Source organism: Atta cephalotes (assembly GCF_000143395.1).
Source record: "Atta cephalotes unplaced genomic scaffold scaffold00012, whole genome shotgun sequence".
Classification (NCBI taxonomy): Eukaryota; Metazoa; Arthropoda; class Insecta; order Hymenoptera; family Formicidae; genus Atta; species Atta cephalotes.
The window spans coordinates 639,440-664,170 of NW_012130076.1; the positions used below are offsets into that span (position 1 = coordinate 639,440).

The 24,731-nt window shown below is 32.6% G+C and overlaps 1 pseudogene; it reads left to right on the forward strand.

The window, feature by feature from the left end:
* Window positions 1–10,880: 10,880 nt before the first annotated feature.
* LOC105617175 lies at window positions 10,881–17,144 on the forward strand (annotated as a pseudogene).
* Window positions 17,145–24,731: the final 7,587 nt, after the last annotated feature.

Sequence of the window (24,731 nt, forward strand, 5' to 3'; positions counted from 1 at the left end):
ACGTGCGAGGCAGGGATCGTTTGCTTTATTAACGAAGAATTCTGTCATATAAAACGATTAAAAAGAAAATATTGCTTGTACAAGTTAAACGCGCGCGAAGCCGATTCCACGGAAGTTGAATTAATTGTGGCGACTATTCCCCGCAATTTTTACGAGCTCCCTATTTGTTTTTTCACGTCGTGATTTCATCGCGTATGACGAATATGCGACGACATGATAAAGAATTCTCAGCGACAGAAACAGCTTTAATTAAAAGCGAACAAGGTGTAAGCACATGAAATGGAAATCTACTCATTTTGTGTTTTGTTTTCTTCCATCTCATTGTCAGCGAAATTCACATCATTTTCTTTAACGACGACGATCTTGAGAACATAATGCGAAGCGAACTAACTAAACCGCGATTTTTGCCTTCCGACTTATGTTGCTATCTTTCGTTTTTTTATCATCAAGTTGATCATAATGAACATGAAAGTCGCGTTTTACAAAACAAATTAGACAAGACAAAACAAATTAATTCAAAAATATATATGGTTAAAAATTGACTTTGAACCGTGTGCATTTTATGATAAAACTAGATTATTAATTTAGACTTTTACTAAACTTATTTTGACACATTTTAAAAATATACTAGAAGATAAAAGAAAATAATGGGTTACCTTATCTGTAATGTTAAAACTGAAATAAAACAATCAGACCCGTGGCTTTAGATTAAAATTTAATGTAAGTATATATTAAAAAATAATGTGTAAATTATATTAATTTGATTAATTCTAGTATACAGCTTTCCTATTTCTCTTTCTTTCTTTCTTTCAATCATGGCAACATTCTTAATCTTCGATTACAGCAATAATCATTTGTACCCGAACCAAAAATTTTAGATATCTGATGATCGATATTATATTTTAAACTATAGGTAAAACAAATTTTGAACTTTTTCTATTAATTGTCGAAAGCAAAAGTTTATTTGCATTTTGCATTACAAGTGCTTTAAAATTTAGATACTATTTTCAGTTTTAGTTGGAGGATTAATAAATTTTGGCAAGTAAACGTGTAATGAATTTGCTTTATTGGCTCATCATAGCAGCCTTAAGCACCATTATATTGATATCACGTATTTACTATTTTATGTAAATATATTTTATGTAATATATACGCCAACACATTATCTTTAAACATAGTATTGTTCACGATCACAAATGATATCGCCACTAAAGCTTAACAATTACTAACCCCCGTACAAACTCATCTATGCGGGCGGTTAATCGCAAATTCCTTTTGCATTGGTACACGTTGAATAGACGAACTCTCTTCTGGGGTTCTCGACTTGACCGCTTGCGGGTATGTGGCACGCGCGGGATCTCTCAAGGAACACGTTCAAGTAGGATTGCTTTCATGTAGCGTCGTATAGAATTACAAAGGCTTTGATCCTTCACTTCGCAAAGTGCTGCGGGCTATTATTGCCTTAAGTGCTGAAGTCAGAGACATACGCGGTTATCTCATTGATGAGAAAAATCGATTATGTTAAATGCTCGAAGATTGGTATTATACGCTTATGTATTATCATATAATATTAATTTTTTTAATGGGTCTATTCCTAATATATAAATAAAAATTTTTCTAAAGAATCGCAACTTTGAATAATACGATAAAGGAGAAATAAAAGCAATTTTTCGTTCTTATACTTTGAAAGATTATTGTTGGATATCTGTAACTCTGAGATATTTATAGTCGATTCTTATATTTAACCATCAAAGTCATAAACTATTGTAATTATAGAGCTGTATTAGCATTTCAAGATAAATTTTAAGATGGTCTTAAAATAAGAACAATCTCATGAATATCGATTTAACCGATTTTGACAAATTATTCAGTAAAAATAAAATGTTGTATTAATAAAACAGTTATAGGTATGTCAATTTTGTAAAATTAAATCTTCACATTTTAAGAGAAATTACACTGCTTCTCTCGATTGTCAACTCATAAGAGCATATAGTTTGCGACTTTAACTCTATTTACAATGGCATCAAATATGTATTAGCCATATAATTTATACATATAACGCTTGTATGTGTTATATGTATAATTATTTATATTACTTCGACGAATGTCCACGTTAATACAACGAATGACTTAGCCGTTCATTACGAGTAACGAGATTAAAAGTGTAATTGATCACACGCTCATTGACCGAATAAATTTTCGTTGATAATCTCGCGAGACAACGTTGTGAGAAATAAATCACGGTGCGACAGTTCGCAGCACGTGTAATACAATTTTTCGCGCCGCACGAAGCGATAAGGACGATAAATGCGCTGATATATATTAGAAACATGCGTATTACCGTGTTGGAACGCAAAGGGAAATTACGCATGACACATCAAGTCATATAAAATTCTAATCTCAATCATTAATAACCGTGGATAGAGCAGTGCTAGCACAGGCTGTCGCGACGTGTTTACGAAGCTATTTATCTTTCTCGCGCACTAATCATGGCTGGAGTAATTGTGGCTTGATTTTGCCATTAATGAGAAACTGATTATTGACGCAAGTAGGTACATTCCCATAATTTCGTGCTATTTCGCACGAAATAGCACAATTTATTGATAAATTTATTGATAAAGATTTCAGGATCTTCATACAGATAACATACTATATATGTACATATATTTATAAAATATTAATATATATATATATTAATAATTTATAAATTTCAATAATGGGATTTTTATGAATTAATTAAGACTCAAAGCCTGCAAGAAAAAAATATAATAAATGTAATAAATAAATAAATTCTATATTTCTGTTGATGTATTTCGTAATTAAATAAATTTTCTTTCTTCATAAAATATTAGTTCATTACTTGATGAAACAAAGAAATAATCTTTCCAGAATGTGAATGTACAATATTTTTCCGAAGATAGATGTTTTTTAAATATTTATATGTGTCGCGCTCGTACAGTTAGTTATTTTCAAATGTATATGGAATGTATACGTACTACTTGTTATAATCGATAAGTAACTGTGAAACGGAACAACTGCGATTAATAGCACGAAATGCATAAAACGTCGGCTACATTTCTATGAGTTAATCGATATAACATTGTATGAATGTTCAGCGCGTTTGAAATCAATGACTTGTTGCATATACAAGCTTTGAATCTGTACAAAATACATATATAAACAAAATATTTTGAATAAAATATGAATAAAATATTTTTTGCATATGCTCATCAATATATAAAACAAGCGATGCAGATATGACATCACTCACTAACGATAAAATCGGGAAATAAAATAATAAAAGGTTTAACGTAACGTATTGAGTAAAATGTCAGGTTAAAAATGGACCAGAAGATTTTGATTATATTAATTAGAATTTTAGTTATTTCAATTAGAATTGTAATAGATTTAATCAGAAAATTCTGATTTGTCCATTTTCAACCAGAATTCCAATTAATCCAACTAGACATTTTTCTCACGCATATCTTTAGAGATGACTAATCAAGAGCTGAAAGGCTGCTTTAGAAAGGTTAGTTGCACGGTCAAGTTCATTGAAGAACATTAGTTGCGTATCGCTTAAGCACATGTAGAACATTGTTCGGGACGAGGAACTTGATTTCGCTCGATCAACAGGTCTTAAGATCGCGACAAATGCCGCTTTACACAGAGCGAAGGTGTTGTGCTTGAGCAAGCAAGCATGACAAGTGCAAGTGTATTAGAGTCTCGAACTTTGATTTACGTAGCAGCACTACCAACCCGTGAAGGATCGTTGACAGCATGTCGATGTATTAATTATTCGCAGGAACACGTAGCTATCGCGTTAATAAACTTATATATGAAATCTGTATGATAAAATATACCGTCCTATTATTTTCCAAGTTGTACAAAAAAAATTATTCCGTATTTATATGGTGGACACATCATATTGGGTAAAAAAGCCTTAGTGAATATAGGTCAAAAATTCATTTTAAGTTGATTTTAAGATATAAACAATTTTGTATGTTAATATCATAACTGACTTATTCGCTTCTACATGTCGAATGCGACGTGAAGATTCATCTCAGTGTTTACAAATCACATTCCGAATATTCTGATTTAATTTCTATACATTGCACGTTCCATAATGAAAAATTTTATCGGGAATTAGAGTTGGCATCAATCAGTTGATTAAGATTGAATGAGCATTATTATTAGGGAGATCACTTTATTGGATCTGTAATTCTCCCAAACAGATAGTGCTGAATGGTTTTTTAATACCCTATATATATAAAGAGAATTTGTTTTATTTGAATATTTGTATCGTTTAATAAAAAAAAGTGTTTGGAATATATATTGCATTGGAATATATATGGAAAGGAAATTATACTATCTAATATCCCCAATAAAGGAAATCTTTCTCATCAATTCGTGTTTTAATTAAGAAAAATATTAGTTTCAAATTGATGAGAAAATTCATAAATGAGATTAAAAAATGAGACAAATAGAGGGCAGATTGTATTAAAGATTTACATAAGTCAATATTGATTAATATATCAATATTTGAATAAGATAATTTGAATACGATAATAAATAAAAGATAAATTGTTAAGAATAAAATTCTTTTACCTGAGATTTATATCATTTGCTGGTTTTTATAAACGTGCAATAAAAAAGCCATAAATCAGAGAGATGATCAATGTTTTGATCCGTTTAATACGTTTGATACGTTTTGCGCATTTAATAACATTTCAGCGAGATCATCTATGCCGATACGAGTGTTATCTTAATTGTCAATTATTTAAGAGCTTTGTTACCGTAATAGAAACAATACGATACGCCTTTTCGCGCGCCATGTGAGGAAGTTTGTGAGTAATTAAGTACCGGAATGAAGATTGATTAACTACGCGGGGATGCTCGTTAAGATCTCATCGCTTTTGTATCGCGAACTTGTCGAAAATTCTCCTCTCTGTCCGTGTTTTTGTTACTGTTTAGGGCTATTAACATTTGATCGAGCGTAAAAATGATACCTAAAAAAATTATCATTAACGATAAGTATATCTAACGATTCCACACTCAATTACCAATCCAAAGCTTTCTTTAAGTGTTACTAAAATAAAATCTTTATTGTTTTATAAAAAACTTAACGTTTCTTTATGTAATGTTTTAATTACGTATTTTTATTAACCATTGTCAGTTATTTATTCAAATAAATATAAATTTGATGAATTTGTAACATTCAATACAGAAGATAGCAAAAGAAAATAGCAGTATCAATAAGTGTTGCGTATATAGTTTCATCTCCGCAGAAATAAGATAAGAGAAGAATTATTCAGTGATTGTGTACATCTTAGTAATTTGTAAAGCAGTACTCGCGGTCGGGAAATTAATTCGGGCACGCTCTCAACGGGCGGTACGTGACAAAACGTAAAAATTAAAAGCTTCATAGTCGCTGGGCATTCTGTACCCGAGATTAATCGCCGAACACTCGGCACGGTGCTTCTAGACGAAGCAGAGCTCTAAACCACCCCGACTGCGACCGCGATATCTCGCGCAAAGGGCGGACAGAATTACGTTAGCCTTATCGTTAGCCGTTAACCCACGTGCCCGTTTCCGAGTGATACGTACAATACGCCGTTGAAATTGCACTGGGAGAAAAATAGCCCGGGGAAATTCCGCGACGTTAGCATGTCGTACAACGTCGGGCTACGGTCGCCCGTCGGGATAAGTATCCCGAGCGAATGAGAAATTTCCGTGGGAATTTTAATTGAGCTTCTGACGACTGGGGCGCAATAAGCGCTGGAAAGCGAGCTGCTTCCGACTCGTGATCTCGTCCTCGCGCGACCTCGCCGTTTGCACCCGAGAGTAAAAACTTCGCTTCTTGTTGGAATTCACGTAATCCACGTAAATACATTTTTACGAACTCATCACGTTTACTTATTGTTTTTTATTCAAGAATTTTTACTCATCTCGTCTTTTGTTTGATTTCGGTGAACTTAAAGAATATTTTAATTTTTTATATTTTCCATTAGTCGTTATTATTACCGTGGAACCGTATTAAAATTATTGAATATTTAAAATAATTGAATATGTACCCTTCAATTATCTTTATTAATAATTTTTCTCTTTCTCTTTCCTCGATAAATAAATAAATAAATTTGTTAAAATAAATAGAACTTTAAATTTAAATTATATTAAAATTAAAGTTTTATATTTTTTGGTTAACTAATAATTAAGATTGTCTCAATCTATTTAGAACTATAAAAAATAAATTTTTGTTAAATTATCTAAAAGTTTAAATAGATGTAGTCTGAAAATAATTTTATTAGACACCAAATAAATATGTAGGATACTTAAGCTTGATGAATGATACTGTAAAAAGTTTTGACATTCTAACAATCAGTTTCAGCGTCCTATATAATTATTTTGATAGCCCAACAAAATTATTTTCAGATCTGAGTTTTATCTAGTTAAATTTTTAGACACTTCAGCAAAATCGTTTTTTCCATTTAACATTGTAATTTATTAACTTTGATAATGGTGTCTCATTATAATATGATATATCATTTGTATTTATTTATTAGTTCATTAACTTATTATTTCTTTTTTGTACAACAATATAAATCTCTAATTTATTTGTCTCAGAGCATTTGCAATGTGTATAACGGAAACGTCGCTCATGTTTGAGGAATGAATCCTCAAGAACCGACAGCGCGATATAGCCTACCGATAAAAGAGTCGTCTACTGACCACCTTTCCTGTCGGCAAACGCGTCAAGTGTAAATTGCAGTAGATTCAGCCGATCTAGGTCAGATCCTTCGTGCATGGGTTGTCGGAACTGCAACCGAGCGCTTCGCGATTAAACGAATCCGCGAATGTGGGAGACTCAGGTTTCCTTCTGAACAGGTTTCCCTCTGTAAGGAAGGTCTTCTTTCTCTCAGCTCCGGAAGCCCCTTATCACTTCCTGAAATCATACCTGCGTCGGGATCGAGCTTCTTGATTTACGATCTGGGGATACGAAACTTCACACATCGCAGCTTTTACAACTCGGACTATATATACGATTGATCTTTTCATATAGCGCGCGATACTTTGCTCGCCAAACTGTTTCGATTCGCAGAATTTTGACGAGGGGATTTCGTGCGATACACGATTTAATGAATGGGTTGAAACAACACGCGAAATTCAAAGAAAGTTATCACGGACAAATCGTACGGCAATTAGAATTATAATTAATCTTTAACTGATACGGTGAAAAGGAGAAAAAGAGTCACGCACGTGCTACAAGAACAAGATCAATGACATTTCTAAATTTTAAAGTGAGAATGTAGCATTAATAAAATATATCTTGCAAGTTAAGAAACGAGCACAGTGTTATAGATATTAAAAAATAAATTAATAGTTTATTCATACAATATATGCATTGAATATTTTAAGAATAAAAATGTTTCATAGACAAGAAGAATAGTTTTGCTGAAGCAAAATTTAACTAGATCTAAACATTTAACTAGATGCACACAGATTTGAAAATAATTTTGTTCGAAGCTTCAAAATAATTATGTAGGACATTCAAACTGGTTGCTAGAATGTTAAAGTTTTTGCAGCAACGTTATTATTCTACATGTTGTTATCAACGTTTATCATTCCACATAATTATTTTTGATGATGCAACAAAATTATTTCAAATCTGTATCAAACTAAATTTTTAGATAGTTTAACCAAACCGTTCTTTTCATATACTTATTAAGTCTTTTCAATTATAAAAAAATAATATAAAAAAATAATTTAATAACATATAATTATATAATCGATAAATGTTAACCCAATAAAATTCAAATTTATACCAAAACGTTAAAGTAATTAGGTTCTTGTAAAAATCACAAAGGTTAACAATAAGACCATATCAAAAGTTGGACATATATAAGCGCTCGAATAAAATAAAAAAAAAACGCTAAAAACGTCTTAAGCATCGGATATCATTTATTATACTTTTCACAGATTCCCTGATTAATTTGAAGTGTTAGAGATATTGCAGAGAAGTGTCTATTTGATGAATGTAATTATCATAAATATCCCAGTACAGTTAAGGGTTGCATTACAATAATTAGATATCCCATTAAATTGATTGCTCATAAATGGCAAAGTACATCTCTCAATATGCGCGATGGAAACGCCAATTAGTTTAATCGAGTCTCATTCACCTTCTGACGCATATCACGTGCGGAACGAAAGCATAATACAACTGGCGACGCGACGTTTACAAATGTTATACTGGTTATACCTGAAATCGCAAATTGTAGTATGTGCTAAATTATTTATGCTGACATGTCGGCTAGCTACAATGCTCGCACACCATCAATTGCTCAATTCTCACGTTAATGAGTTTGAACTTCAATTTATTTATTACTTCTGTCATATTATTTTCGTAATTGAAAACTTGATTGCACGAAGATATAACGAGTGGCATGTTCAATTTATTATTCGTAGGTAATAAATTACTTGGGAATGACATCTAATGTACTTGCGATGTAATCTTCTTCAATTTTCAAGATGGAGATAAAAAACAATTTAATGCTTTCTGGTTAAGATGCACAGCAGCGGGACGTTCTCCATGACGATATCATGTCATTGTTTCACGGTTCTGGTTTAGTTGATTATTGTTATATGCATACATAACATCTCATTCGACTTGCTATGCTTTGAAGTGTTTCTACTTCAGACAGCAACAATAGTATGGAGAAATATGCAGAGAGCTAGCACGATGCGATAACGATATATTTAATCGTTTGATGTGGAGAGATACGAGACCATGCCTATGTATGCGCGTTCATAATTGAACAAATTTATATTCGCTAAAGAATAGCGGAATCGCGATCGCACACTCGTCGTCGTTCTCATCATCGAAACAGCCGTTTGTGTCATTTCAAAGGGATATTGAACCGGGCTAATAGTGGAGCTCTTTAGTACGTACATCCGCAGAATTTCTTCACAAAGAAAATCCAATTAGCGGTGCGTATGGCGAGCACTGGCGGCTGTATTTCCCTTCACGTTCATTATCATAGCCGTAGTCCATTAATCGGGTTATCAAATGTGGCGAGGTCGATCGTTAATGTCTATCCTACCTTATTGGACGCCGCCATAAATCCCACCGATCAAATTATATGTCGCGGGTAATGAGCATTTACGATAATAATATATTATAGTAATACTTATATTATTAATCCGTGCGTTATATTGTATAAACGGTAGCTTGTTAATCGCATGGTCGCATTTACGTTCAGTTGTTGCACCAGATTTATCATATTATAGTTACATAGCGCCGCTTGTTATTCCAAATAGACGAATCGCATGGATATTTTCGCATGTATACGTGATACCGTATGATCCACTACACTTTAGCGAATATGCTAATCATCAGCGCTAATCGGGCGGCCTGCCGCAGAATTAAAGCAAAAACCAGTTATGCATGAACTTAATATGAATATCGCATTTCGTGTATCGTGCGCAACGATGAGAGAAGGTAAAGAGAATTTTTCACGGATATATCAACCCGACATTTCTTACGTCACGATAAAGAAGGCGGAGAGACATTTCCATCGAGCGCCAGCTAACTTCCGGTTGGCTCTCTTTCGTGAAAGCCGTGTATCTCGCGTTTTAAACTGCAGTAAAGAAAAAAATTCTGTGTCAGCTGTTTGAGCTTAACGTCAGTGTCGCTTTTTAAATATAAAATGCGAATTGTTACAAAGCACGCAAGCTTTGTCTCTTAACTCTTTTCTTGATAATTCATAAACTAGACAGATAAATTAACTAGAAGACTAATCATCGAAAATTATTACATTATAATAAAAAAAATTTAACTTTTCGACAAATCGCCATTGTGCATCTTATTTCATTCACTATTCATTTTGTCGCTATTATATTTCAGACGCAACAGATAAACGCAGCAATAAAATCTTATGTGAATGGAGAATTGCGCTTAAGAATTGCTTTTTATTCGAGTAGCCGCGTCTTTTATGGAACTCTTGTTTTTTGATTGAGCCGGATAATCTCGAAAAGAAGCGCATCGCCAATATTGATTTCAGAATGATAAGATAATTCAGAAAGAAATAAAAAATGATTCTCGTTTATAAATAATTAATTAATAAGTTGACTTATATAAGAAAAATATTGCACAAAAAAATATGGCAATACAACCCCAATAAATCTTTTGAATATTCGAAGCAGAAAACTAACGTAATACTCTTATGCTCAATCAATATTTACTCTTTCAAAAAATATTGCAGCACAAAAGCAGGCAAATACAATACACGCCGTTGTTATATTTAGTTAACAAAATAAATTTAATAATATTAGTATAACTTTTAGTAACGTGCAACTTTTTCGCAAATTATTAATGGTATTGGATATAATATTTATATAATTCATTTTATATGTAGATAACAAACTTCAAAAATTGATAAGAATGTAATTAAAATGCGTAATAATAACTTTATACAAACAGTATATAGTAACAGTATATAATTACAGTATTGATGATCATTTGCAGGTAGGCGTACATTACGTAATTCAATTTAATTATATCGCATCATGTGCAAATATGGATTCTTCGTAAATATGAATATTATTAACGCACTTTGTGTCTTCTAAATAATTATTGGCATACTTTGAGAACAGGTTTACATGATTTATTAATAAAAGTTCAAATATTCATAAATAAAAATAGATCCTCTCAACACATTAGGTATCGATGTTGAGGAAAGCTCATGATTGTAGTACGTATTTCACAGGAAGAAGGAAGTCATTCGCCAGCTGAGAGGAAGGAAGCGATTTAATGCGATCTCTTGGATCATTTTTCAATGCACGCTACGCGAAGATGTGCTGTCTATTAATACGTAATCGGTTTTATGACATCGCGAGTCATCGTGAAACGCCATTTGGAACTCGCGTCGACTCTTACAAAGTGGAATGCTCGTGTAGGACTGTCAGTACAATTTTACATACTGTAAACAACACATATACGCAAGAAATTAAAATAAAATTCCTAAAAAAATTTTATTCAAATAATTTGTTCATATTTAAAAAAATTGTAATATTTTAATTTTCATTTTATAATTATTTTGCCATAGTATCTTTATAGTGTAAAAAATTAATATTATAATGTAAAAATATATAGTAAAATATACAAAATATAAATATATTTATATTAAAGAGAAATCTTTATCAAATAAAAATTAAAAATTATGTTTACAAATAATCTTACTTAAAAAAATAAATATCTATCTTTACTAGAAAAATACCTATTACGGTCGAAGCTGGATCTTCATTGCTTTAAATAATTCAATTTTGAATTATTAATATTCACTATATATGTACTTGCATATATACCATATTGAAATCTTTTTAGAACTGCGCGCCGAATTGTTTTTCCAGACTATAAACGCAATTAAAACTACTTTAGTAACTTTAGTAGCGAATTAAATTGACAACCAATTTAATAATTTAATGCTATCATCAAGCATATTATAAAAATGTAAATATGTTATATAATAAATTTATTAACAATTTCAACATATGAACATCTTTATAATATGATCAAATAGCATCAAATTATTAAATTTGTTGTCAATTTAATTCGCGGTTACTAAAGTTCGGCGCGCAATTCTAAAAAGACTTCAATATGGTATATGCAAGTACATATATAGTGTATATTAATAATTCAAGATTGGATTATTTAAAGCAATGAAGATCCCGCTTCGTCCGTAATAGGCATTTTTCTAATATTGATTGTGATGTTTCTCACTACGCGATCTAAAATAAAAATTCTTAATATTGTTTATATCTTTAATATGTAAAATAATAAACATTAAAAATACAAATAAATAATTATAAATAATTATCCTTATATATTTCAGAATTCTTAAATATTGAAATGTTATTCTTTTAAAATTCAATTATATACATGTAAGTTATTTATAATTGGATTTGAATTTTTTATATGCATTAAAAATATGTTTTTTAAATCAGATTTTTAGTAAATATAATTTTAAGTTTTTATAGTCAAAAATCTATCTTTAATAAGTATCCTCTTTAGTAAGTACCTGGTTATTTTTATTTTGCTTCTATATATTAATTTGTAGATACTGTTATAGTATTCAAATTAATGAGATATTTTATTTTTTTTTTAGTACCGTTTTCTATTTATTTTAGTACCGTCCATTACAGATTAAAATGTAAGTGAAGCTCACTAGTGCGCTTAATCTTATTACCACAGTTTGTTAGTTACTTCCTCGTTTATTAATAATAACATGTTCTCTTCGTACCATATTTATCTGACTGTCTCGGAAGTACATCTTCACATACATGGACATCTGCATAAGCAATCGGAACCGGAACCGGGCGCGGATGTGCACACGCGTGTATGCGCAGCGATGTGTATGCAGAACGTGCCGGTATAAAAGCTTAGAAAATACGCTGGTAAGTTGCAGTTCTCACCTGGCCGCCTCAAATATCGTAATGGTGAAGATGACTTTCAAGGTAGAGTGTCGAAACTCGTCGCGAAGGAAGGAAACGTGACGCGGATCAGAGAAAGTGCTCGTTAAAAAACAGCTCCGCGACACAGAGACGAAACGATAGAAACAGATAAAGAAAGAGATAGAAGGAGAGGGAAAGAAAAAAGAAAGCAGAAAGAGAGAGTGAAATATAAAGGGTTAAAAAAGAAATAAAGGTGAAGGGCGATGAATTCTAAATTGCCATTAATTACGTACATATATAATTGACCCGGTAATATGCTTAGAAGGAAGTAAATAATTCGACCGGGAAGGTAGCTCAACGCGGTTTTCTCGGAGAGCTAAGCAATGTCGTGAATGTAAAATGAGATTAAAGTGTTCCTTGATATTAAGTCTACTCGATGTAATTAGTTCGTTCAGCTGGATTGCCACGAGCGTAAGTTTTTGCAAAAGATATAGTATACGTTTCACAGCAGAACAGGGCGTACTCAAGAGATGGTAAGGATTCTGGAGTTGAACTTCATGAAAATTAAAAAGTGCACGCTGACTTCTAACAAACGTTTCTCTTTAATTGTATTAAGCGCTCGTTCTTTTGTGCTCAGCTAATCTTGAAGTCTTCTCAACCTCAGAGGTCTTATGTTAGTTGTTTTATTATAGCTAAGAGCTTCTATTATTTTCTTACGTACATGTGTGTGTATACGAGTGAATACACTTTCTCCTTATATATTTTAACGAACTCGCATTTTACTTCTATTGTGAGAAAAACTGATATTAAGAGCCACAAAAGCTTTTAAGTTATTATTCTGATGATAATTGTGTAAAATTGTTTATTATATTAAACTTGTTTATTATATATGCTTCAAATTTTTCGCAAATTATAATATAATATTTATATATGACTTTTTGATAATATTACATTAAGTATACATGATATTGTGAAGTTTCTCGTAACTCGACGAGTGCATGTAAAATCTTACATAGTACATTTTAACATGCACATATTCTATCTCTTTTCGCATATATTCTACTATATTCCTAACTTGAGCGTATACTTATGTATGCAATAATGCAAACTGTACTTCTCCACATGCATTTTACATATATAATTATTACGGTAAAACAGTGTCTGCATGTTGCATTAGTTAGTTTTGACAAAATTTACATAAAATAAAATGATAATTCATGCTTATATCTTATCGCTAGTAACATAACAATATTTTCAATCAAGTACCAATTTTGAATAATTTACGATATATTATGTTTATCGTTTTACGCTGCGTGTTCAATTTTGCTCGAAGATAATATAATAATCTGCTGATTATATCAATTTATAATTACAAGTTAAAAGATTTTAATATCAAGTGAAATACTTTAATTTTTAGTTGCTGAGGCTGATGAAGCGGAAAACAGTTTTACTGAAATATCTAAAAGTTCAGCTAGATATAAATCTGAAAATAATTCTGTTTGGACTACCAAAATATTGTAATTATGCAGGACACTCAAGTGCCTCAAGCTAGTTGCTGGAACTTTAAAACTTATTGCAGCATTGTCATCACGCTCAGGTTCTCTAAAAAAATTATTATGATGGTCCAACAAAATTATTTTCAGATCTGTATCCAGCACAATGTCAAGTCTTTTAACATAAAATCGTCCTTTTCATGTAATAATGTTAATTAGAATTAATTTAATTAACCTATTAATTTTTAATTAATTATATAAAATGTATTTCGCCGTTTATTCTGAAAGAATGATTGATGAATTTTGAAGTATCTAAAAACTAGATACAGATTTAAAAGTAATTTTGCTGGACCATCAAAATAATTATGTACGGAATTCAAACATAATGAGCAATGCTGCCAAAAGTTTTGATATTCTGATAATCAGCTTGAACGTCTTTTTATAATTATGTAAATTTATACAGCTAAATTTTTAGATATTTCAGCAAACTCATTCTTTTCATGTACGAGCAAAGACGAAGAAACTTTCTCCGATGAATTGTACGTCCATTTCGCTCTTTCAATCGAGTCACTTCCATCGTATTGGTTTACGTTGGTTTGAACATTGACGACCGAGCTGTCAGGATCCCCGTAATTAAAAACGAGAGGTCGATGACCTGGCCATCGCTACTCGATGTCGATGTATATTGTAAATGTCTAGAGTTTCATCATGGGATCGAGTGAGTTTTGTATACACAAGCGACATCGATCGTATAGATTACGGTTACAATTTTCCGTGCAATTTTGACTCATCCAACATATTTTATCAACTTGAAATATTCCACTTTGTTTGACTGTTTATACAGGTACACGAAAAAAGTATCTGACACTGGAACACATAAAAATGTTTAAATCATATCTTTCTTCGCTTGGCAATTCCTTCCCGTCAATCGATTTTATTCTGCAATAAAATTTTTTCTAAAAGAAGCTTTTTCCCCATAAATAAAAAAAATCGCAATGGGCCAGGAAAATTATGAAGACGGGTAAATATATCCAGCGCTCATGTAAATGAACTCTTCGGTTCATAACGCGCGCTATTTACAATCATGATCGATAACTACCAGAGCATCGAAAGCCCCTTCCGCCGTGTCGAGAGGTGAGTCTCCGGACAACATGACACCATCGACATGAACTTCTTGTGTCGCAGGTCACCATCGCACTAACCATTGGCCTCGCCCTGGTCGATCGATCAATTGCCGGCGTGATACCGCTGGACCATGATCATGTCTCGCTGGCTAGCTCGTACATGCATTTTCAAGGGCCAGTACAGGGACCTGAATACGAGGTGAAAGTGCCACACGTACCTGTGGACCATCTTAGTGAGCACAACTTTTTGGGCCACCACGAGCATCGCCATCACGACGGTTACACGGTCGACTATGTGGCGAAGCCAAAATACGAATTCTCATACGGCGTCGAGGATCATCATACCGGCGACTTTCACGGCCAGAAGGAGTCCAGTGATGGTAAGTGAAAAAGGACGAGTCACTTTTATGCTTCCGTGACTTTCGCGGGACGACAATGTGACGAGCCGAGTCTTTGAATGGCCGACTACCTGTGGCTACGTCGTTTATCCGATTTCCACCGGCGCCAGCACGACGTTTCGCTGACGTCGGCAAAAATTGCCATGAGTGAAAAGAAAATTGCATTTCTGCGAAGACTGTCCGCGAGTGCACCCTCCGACACATCAAGAATACGCGAGCCAGTATGCGCGAATGCTTATGCGTACGTGTATGGATGTGAGTGTATGTACATTGTACAACTCTTCAGTTGGAACTACGTTTTCTTACTTGAGTTGTGAAGTTGACTCGAATTGTAAACTGGCTTCAACGGCACATCGGTACGATATCGTACAAGCGTGCTGTGTCGAAGTATAAACTCAAACTCAAAATAGACCAAACTTTACAAATACATTTTTTAATCAAGTTGGAATCAATTCTTCTTTAATGAAAGAAAGTATTCAATTTTTTAACTACAAGCGATTGAAAAACATTTCGGGAATTACGCTTCAAAAATTCAAATAAATAAAAACGTCTGCACTTTAAGCAAATTTTGTTTGAAGAGAATTTTTTGAGTTTTAATTAATGTCACGTATGTAATGTAAATATAAAATAAAATTATAATAAAAGAGCATTCCTTATTAAACCTTCATTTAAAAAAATTAGTTTTGAATTAATTAAAAGATACGTATGCAAAGATTCAAACATTTCATTAAACATTTCATTTAACATTTTGCATAACTACGTAAAAGTGGAATTATTTAAAATTATATACATAATATTGAGATAATTAAATATTGTACGCGATTCTAATGAAATAGTTTCTAAAATAAATTTAAATTTTTATTGTCATGCATAACAATTGAAAAAGTAAAGAAATACTAGAAATTAATAGACAATATTTTATATAGATTGCTCTAATTCTATTTTAGAATTATTTTACATCAGAAAAATTTGTTTCGTTAAACAGAATTTTTCTATAAAATAATTATTGATAACATAAAAAGTTATTATTAATCTCCAGTTTGCAATTTGAATTTTTTTTTGCCACGAGCGAAATTTTACTCCCAAACTTCGAAAAGAGAGTGGAATCCGGTTCCCTTATTGCTACGTTATACATTTTTTAACAAATTTCTACTTTTACCTCATTTTTGCTAAAATTTCAACTTTTATTAAATACAGGTTTTAATATTTGTGTTAAAAAACTATTTGGTAATGAAATAGAGAAGTTAAAAAATTACCCTGAATTTTTCCATATTTTTTAAAAGCTTGAATAGTAAAAAACTTGGGTTGTGGACAAAAAAGAATCAGATTTCGAGCAGAGAAAGTAAAAATATAATAACATCAGACGGAGAAGATTTAACCATTTTTCTATCTCCAGTTACGGTTATCCACAATCTCGAACTGCATCAAGAAACTCCTTTCTACCTCTTGAAGACTATTTCTTTTACGCAGGACACGGCGTGACCGGGGAGTATACCGTAAAGGATCCGGGTGGCAGCCTCCGGGTCGTTTCCTATCACGCGGACAAGGAGGGATTTCACGCAGTAGTACACACTACCGGGAAGAATGATCATTCAGGCGGAGTCTATGGTGGTCAAGGACATGAGACCCAAGATCACCTACATGAATACGCCGCGTTATCCGCGCACGCTGCAGCGTTCTGAAAGAAAACTATAGCGACTACCATGACAACTGGTGACTGATCGTTTTTGTATGTACCTGGCACGATTAGACTTTTCCTTTCCTGAATCGTCAACGTTGATGTTTCCGTTTTGTATACCAAAGGTAACAACGGTGCTGTCCGTCCGACATTACACGCAAGGATAATGTATCGTATATTTGTAAATATATAGTTTATCCTTCTTATACACGATAAACGACATAAACATGATGGAAGAATACATGTTTATTCTTTTTGTGTTATATAAGCAGCAGTATGCCCTGCTTTTCCAGTATAGAAAATTATTGACAAAAAATGATAGACACATAAAAACTATATGAATAAACTATATGAATAAAAATTTACAAGATTAATAAAGGTTTCCGATGAATAATTAACGTTTCACTTAATTGAAATAACGTGACCAAAAATATTTTTTAGTATTCCTATTCTTTTATGCATAAAACTCTTTTTATATTTATCGAAAACCTTTTAATTGATTAACATTTTAATCGAGCGCTCGAGTTTATTTGAAAACTCTCGTTGAAATGAGTGAAAAGTTAAATATACAATATAAGCCACCCGCAAGTTATAATTACTCAATTTGCGAGAATTTCTGCGCTTTACTAAAATTACTCAATGGCCCGAATTCTGACCGGATTCGTTAAAAAAAACAATATAAAATATTTGAAAAATATAAAACATTTTTAAAAATACAATAAATTGATCATTTTGTAGTCCCAATTACAATATTTATTATCGAATTTATTTTCGAAAGGATATTAACATTACTATTGTTTATAACATTTACATAAATTTTGCATGTGTTTATGAATTTGACAGATATTGAAAGGTATATTTTATTATTTCGAATTATATAGTACTTTATAGTAAAAACAAAGTGACGTGTATCTAAGCTTATTAACTGATACACAGCTGATCTGATTATAAAAGGTATACGAGAACTATATCTCAACATGTTACATAGCAGCTCAGAAAGATAAAGTGACAGTGATGATACACGCGTGGTGCATCGCTTAAAGTTATGCTGTAAATTATCTGTCGCATTTGAGTGGGAAGCGACATAATGTGTATATATTGTAATAACATGGAGGTCGCATTGTTGTGAGATAGAACATCTTATTATGCGACTATCGATCATTAATATCAGGAAACTGTGTGGCAGAAGATCTGCGAGCAATACATGTAACGAGTGGAGTATTGAGCATTAATGAAAATAAACTGCTCGTAACAGAGGAATACGGGTGATTTAACGTTCTTAAATGCGAGGAGATTCCAATTGTCACTGATCACGTGAATTATCGAGTAACGAGTGGCGCAAGGTTGATTGCGAATGAGAATCCAGGTCATAGAATTGAATTATCCATTGAATATTATGGGCTTGCAGACTAGAAATTAAAAATCATCGTTGGCGATGTTGTTATAAAGTAACCACGAAAAAAAGCACTTCCTTTCGTATGTTTAACAAAGAGTTAAAAAGCTCATTTAGATCCACCCTCTCTTCTCTTCTCTTTTTTTCCCTTTTCTCTTTCCTTTCTTTCTCTTATAGCGCACGGTTTCGTGTTACTAATATACTAACAGAAGTTCTTGTAATTATTACTTTTAAAAAAGAATAATGCTTTTAAAGTAAGCAAAAGAAATACGCGTTTTATTTATGAAAAAGCCACGTACTGAACATTTGCAAAACAAATATCATATATAAATAAACATCATAAATGATGTTTTGCGAACGCTAAACGTAATAAATTTCGAGAACACAACAAATGGAAGGTGAGTCGAGAATGCTGTAAAACAAACCAAAAAACAGAAAGATATGTTTTGCAAGTTGCAGAATAGAAAAATTTATATATTTTTTTATGTATGAGTCGCAAGAATCGAATATTTAAAGATGATTCTTCTGCAGTATATAATTCGGGAAAAGAAGAGGAAGATTTTCATTCGATTCATTTAATTCGATCTTATTATGTTGGGACAGGCAAAGATGAGCACATCGTTAAACTGCATCTTGCGCAATCTCTCTGATAATAACAAAATATCATTATCAAGAATGTTTTGAGGAAAAATGCTTAATCCCATCGAGGATATTGCCGAAGCAATAGCACACACGACTTAGGGGAGATAAAAGAAATACATTCTCGAGCTAACAATAGTGAACATATGCCGATGCAGAAATGCTTGGGGAGAAACAGAAGGTGAAAATTCGCACAACGTTAACGCTCCCAATATTACATCATTAAATCGATATCGATGACGTTTCCGATAAATATTCGCAACACACGTGTTGCAATGAATCATGCAATGTACATTTATACACACAATAACTGACGAATCTCATATCGATAAGACTAAATACCGATGGTGGAAAGTGTCTAATAATTTTATCCGTGTGTCGCTTAAAACTTACGCTCGCGTGACATCGAAATCGCGTCGCCCACCTTACGTGCCCTCGTCGTTTCGAACGGTCGCGATAACGACTTATATGTAGATATTTCGAGGGTGTTTCCAACCCCTGAGAGTCGGTCGCCTGCAGCAATTTCCGCAATACCGCGCGAGCTACTAATTACTGCTGGCATCGCGATGATTATTGCTCCCGCTGCTCGCACCTTCAACAAATCGCTCGTCTCAGGCTGATCAAGCCCCCCCCCCGCTACCGTGACATAAATGTCGTATACTATCTATGACAAAGGAGAGTTTATACGATTTACCTCCGATCTTCAGCCGCGTTTATGAAAACTCTCTAGAGAACATTTTAGAATGAATTTCGTCTCATCAGCATTACCAAGAATTTCGTAATATTCGAAAATATGAATATTATTCTAAAAATTTCACGTTATTGTTAATGGAAGATTTTTATTTTCTTGTAGGTAGTAATAATAAAGCAAAATTATAAAAATTAATCAATGTAATTATAGGTTTAATTACTGCATATCATGTAACCTTATTTGGATATATTTTGAACATTCTCACGTTTTATCAACCGGTTGATAATCATTGCTTACACCTGTAGGGCGAATAAATTAATAATTCATATTGCTGATTGGAACATAGGATTATTGCAATCAAGGTTATCTCGTCAACATAACGAGGATGTCGTGCATCATAGTTTTATTTCCGTACTCGAAGCATTATAATTATTATAATACGAACATGTGCATTATGCAGCATATCAAACTGTACGAGTATATAGTTACGCGGATTGTAATTCTCTGAAAGTGCGTTCCTATTACAAAAGCGCTTTTAGAATAGAATATTTCCGCAAAATATTTACAAAATTTTTAATAAATTACCAGAATTTTTTGGAATTATCTAAAAAATTTATAATGAAGTACTTTTTAAAAAATTCTCTTATTTTTTTAATACGGTTTTGTTAATATATTTCTTTATTAACTGTTTTATAACAAATAAAATACCATTTACAAACTTTGACATATTAATGTCTAACATATATAGCTTTTCTAAAATATAATTTATAATACATATTCTAAAAATTGTTAGGTCATTAAAAAGATTATAATTCTTTATATCCGATATTCAAGCTTTTTCCGGAAAATTTCCAGAACATATGCAGCGTCTTGAATATTCCAGAAAAAGAGGCTCTGCATGATGCATTTGCTATGCCGGGCTCGACTCGACCGTAAATCTGCACACGACTAGCAAGCTTGATATAAAAAAGCATGAGATATAATTTCGTCTCGCGAAACAGCAGAGAAAAGTAGACAACCGATTGGCAAATCATAACTTTTGCCAACTATTTTTCCGCGCGCGTTCACAGTAATAAGTTATTTTACGTAATACTAGCGAATCTCGTATGGTCAAGGAAGGTGATCGCTAGATATAATAATTGCATGTAAATAGATTACAACTGTCTATCCGCTAATATTGAAACATTTTTTTTAATATATGTTTTATAAATATATATATTTTAGAATATATATATATATATATATATATATATATATATATATATGTATATATATATACAGAGCTAATAAGTAATTGATACATTTTATAAATGATAAATAAGATGTTCCAACATATTTAAATAAATATTTAAATATATAAGTTTATTGTCAATTATTGAAGGAAGGATGATTATAGTAATATTAGTCTTTACATGTCAAAAAAGTCATTATGGCGCTGAAACAGTCATATTTTGAGGCAAAAAATACAATGAATTAATAAATTATGACAAATTTTATTAAAGGAAAAGCTATAAAATTTAAAAGATAAATTCTCTAAAGAGGCGAGTCTAAAGATTAATGTTTCCATAATTTAAACAAATTAATAATCAAAAATGTAAGAAATATTATTTACAATTAATTAGAGAAAATTGATATGTTATCAAAATGTGAATAAATGAAGTAAATAAATGAATGAATAGTCTCAAAATTTTAGTTAGTTTTAGATGTTTATTAATAACTATGACTACATGTTGTAATGTAGAAACTGCAGATATAACAATTAGGTTTATGGAATGGACGGTAACTTTTTGCGAACTTGCGATTGCCCGAATATCTAGTTTTACAAATCAAGTTTTACAGAAGAGCAATCTTCACGTTTGTATTTTCGTTTTAAAACAAATTGTTAAGAATAATTTAATCTTGAAAAAGATTTGACCAGCTTTTATTTTGCGACTGTTTCATTTTTTGCAATTGGAAAATAATCGAAAGGCATCGCTAAAAATCAGTGAATTTGTCGATAGCCATACGGGAAAATATTTTCGGTCCGTGCACTCCACGCGGCAATAATTGAAGCTAATGATGCCAAATTGCTACATAACTGTAGCGATCACAAGAATCTCAAAAATTCAGTCATTTTGAAGACTTTTATTGAAATATTGTCTAGAAACCTCTCCACATGTTTATTTTATCGTAGATAACTTCAATTTTTACGTAGTCCTCGAAATAAAAAATTGACATTTAATTATATATATATTTTAAATATAATATTAACTAACGTTTTAAACAAACATACGAATTCATACATACTGAATTTTATTTTTAAAACTTTAAATACTATTATGCGCACACGCACACACGCACACACACGCACGCACGCGCGCGCACACGCACACGCACACGCACACACACACACACACACACACACACACACACACACACACACACACATATATATAAAATTGTATAATTATATTCTTTCTCAGTATATAAATATTTTATTAAGAATTCACCATCCGATTAATGCGAGAAATGAATTTAAAAGTCATATAAGGAATAAAAACAATTACAGTATTTACAATATTTAATTTAATTTTATACTATTTAATAACTTACAGAATTTTCTCAAGGTAGTCTTTTAACAAGTATTGGACACACACGTCATTAACCAATAATGAATATCGTCAATTAAGTAACTTCATTACCCATATAATCGAGATACTATTTTCAAGTAATTTTTTGTTAGCAAAATCGAAGTAACAAACCTACGATCGCAACAATTTGTTCAGATTACAATTAACAAATGTGTAGACACACATGCGTGTCTGTATATGCGTGCGGAATTGGCAATTGGTACGCGGCCTATAGGCCACACCGGTATTTCCCGGCCGATTGAAATACGGGCCCCCGGTTTCGACATGTATAGTAGTATCGGCCATTTGGCCGCTTCCAACGGCAAACCTATCGATTATCCGGTCGCGCGTTTCTATCACACTCCGTCCATTTGCAAACTGATTCATTATAATTGTAGCGTCAAAGTGGCTCACGTCCGCTGATGTATGCGCGATTTCACGCGCAGCATGCCGCGCGGGGGGCTTGTCGTCGGGCTTGTCGTCGCGTGGCACGTTTACGAGTTTATTTTACGAAATAATCCGGCCGGGCCATCGCGCGATAAATCGTTCCTCGAGTTTTATCTCGTAATTGAATTCCCCGGCATGGCGGGAGTTAACGTTAACGCTCGCGCGTTACGCGGAATGACAGGCTGCCGAAGAGTCGATGCTGTAAACGTTACTGTAACCGGGTCTTCACATTGATGCTTGTGCGCGGAAATTGACCGTGCTCGTTATTTATATACGTGATCCGAAGGGAAGTGCATTATCTTGATAGTCTTCATTATATTTATAATAGGCAATTTATAGTACAAACAGCGTTATTATATATTCGTAAATTATAGTTCATCGACGGATCTTGTTTAATAATCATTGTTTATTTTTACAAAATCTGTTGTTTCCAATATAGGTAAACATTGCCTTTGTTATCGGCATTTGAAGTGTTTAGCATTCGTAATGTATTATTCAGGAATGCTTTGTGCAAAATGAGCGTAAATGCACTAAATAAATTTAGAATTTAAATCATTACTACTGTTGCGAGAACTTTAACGTTAAGTCTACTTATAAACTTATAACTTTTACGAGTGATTATACTGAGTGTTCCGCAGCCAAATACTTTTGATAGTGTATTCTGAAGATTGAAATAAAAAAATTTCAAAATGAAAATACCGAGTCTTGTACAACGTTTCTCGCTTTATAAACGATCGAAGTTAGCTTAAAGTTTGCAGTAACATTATTAAACGCGTAATCTAGACGTAGTTTTAAGGAAGGGTCGAAGAAACTTCGCGCTGTCGACTGTTTTTCTAACCGGCCCCGGAGAAGAACTGAATCCTGCGCGTTAATAAGCTTTATTTTTACGGAGCGGCTCGGGGCCGCGAGTTGAACTTTCCGCGGGGTTTTTCTCTATTTAATTTGGAACGCGTCAGGTGGTTAGCAGTACAACGTTCGCAAAGTAGCTAAGTGGTTCAATTGCGGCGCGGCACGAAGCGCGCGACCATGGACTACTGCCGTAGCTCGTCGCGGAAAGACTTTCGCGTGGACCGAATGTACCAAGCGGAAGTGACAAATTTTCGATGCAGAGAGAATTGTGAGAGAAAGAGAAAGAGAGAGACACTCCTATTTTTTCGCTGCAAATAACATCAAATGAATAACGTGAGAATCAAATGCTCGCGAGAATATCGCAAATTTGCGAAGCAATCGTTCGGATCGAACAGATTGAGTATACTGCTTTAATCTTCCTGGAGTATTGTCTGCTTGGAAGGAAAAGCCGGAGATTGATGAACGTGACTTTTTACCTCTTGCTATCCTCATGCGAATCGAGTTTCACGAACGTGTGCGTGCATACGCATACATAAAATGGGAATGGAGTTATATGTTTATTTGCTTGTCGATAATAGAATTCTTTTCATATCAATATATTAATCAGTATGATAAAATATATTTAATGAATGTTCTAACTCGTAAAAGTGTATCACTGTACCGTTTTATCATCCGAGACATTTTGTGCCTCTAAAAAAGTTCAAATACTATTTTTTACGAATTTTTTTGTAAAATTTTTCTCTCGTGATGCTATTAATTAACACCATGAAATACATTCTGCAAAAAAGTTAAATAAAATAACGTAAAAATCGATGAATGACTAATAAATTTCAATTTTTAGACATTATATCTATGAATGTCTATTTGACGTTTATTTGTTTTGACGTGCTATAGATAGATAGTGTAAAAAACATAAAGAATTTCACAAAATGAATAATTTGCTGTTTCAAAATCTGCATTGAA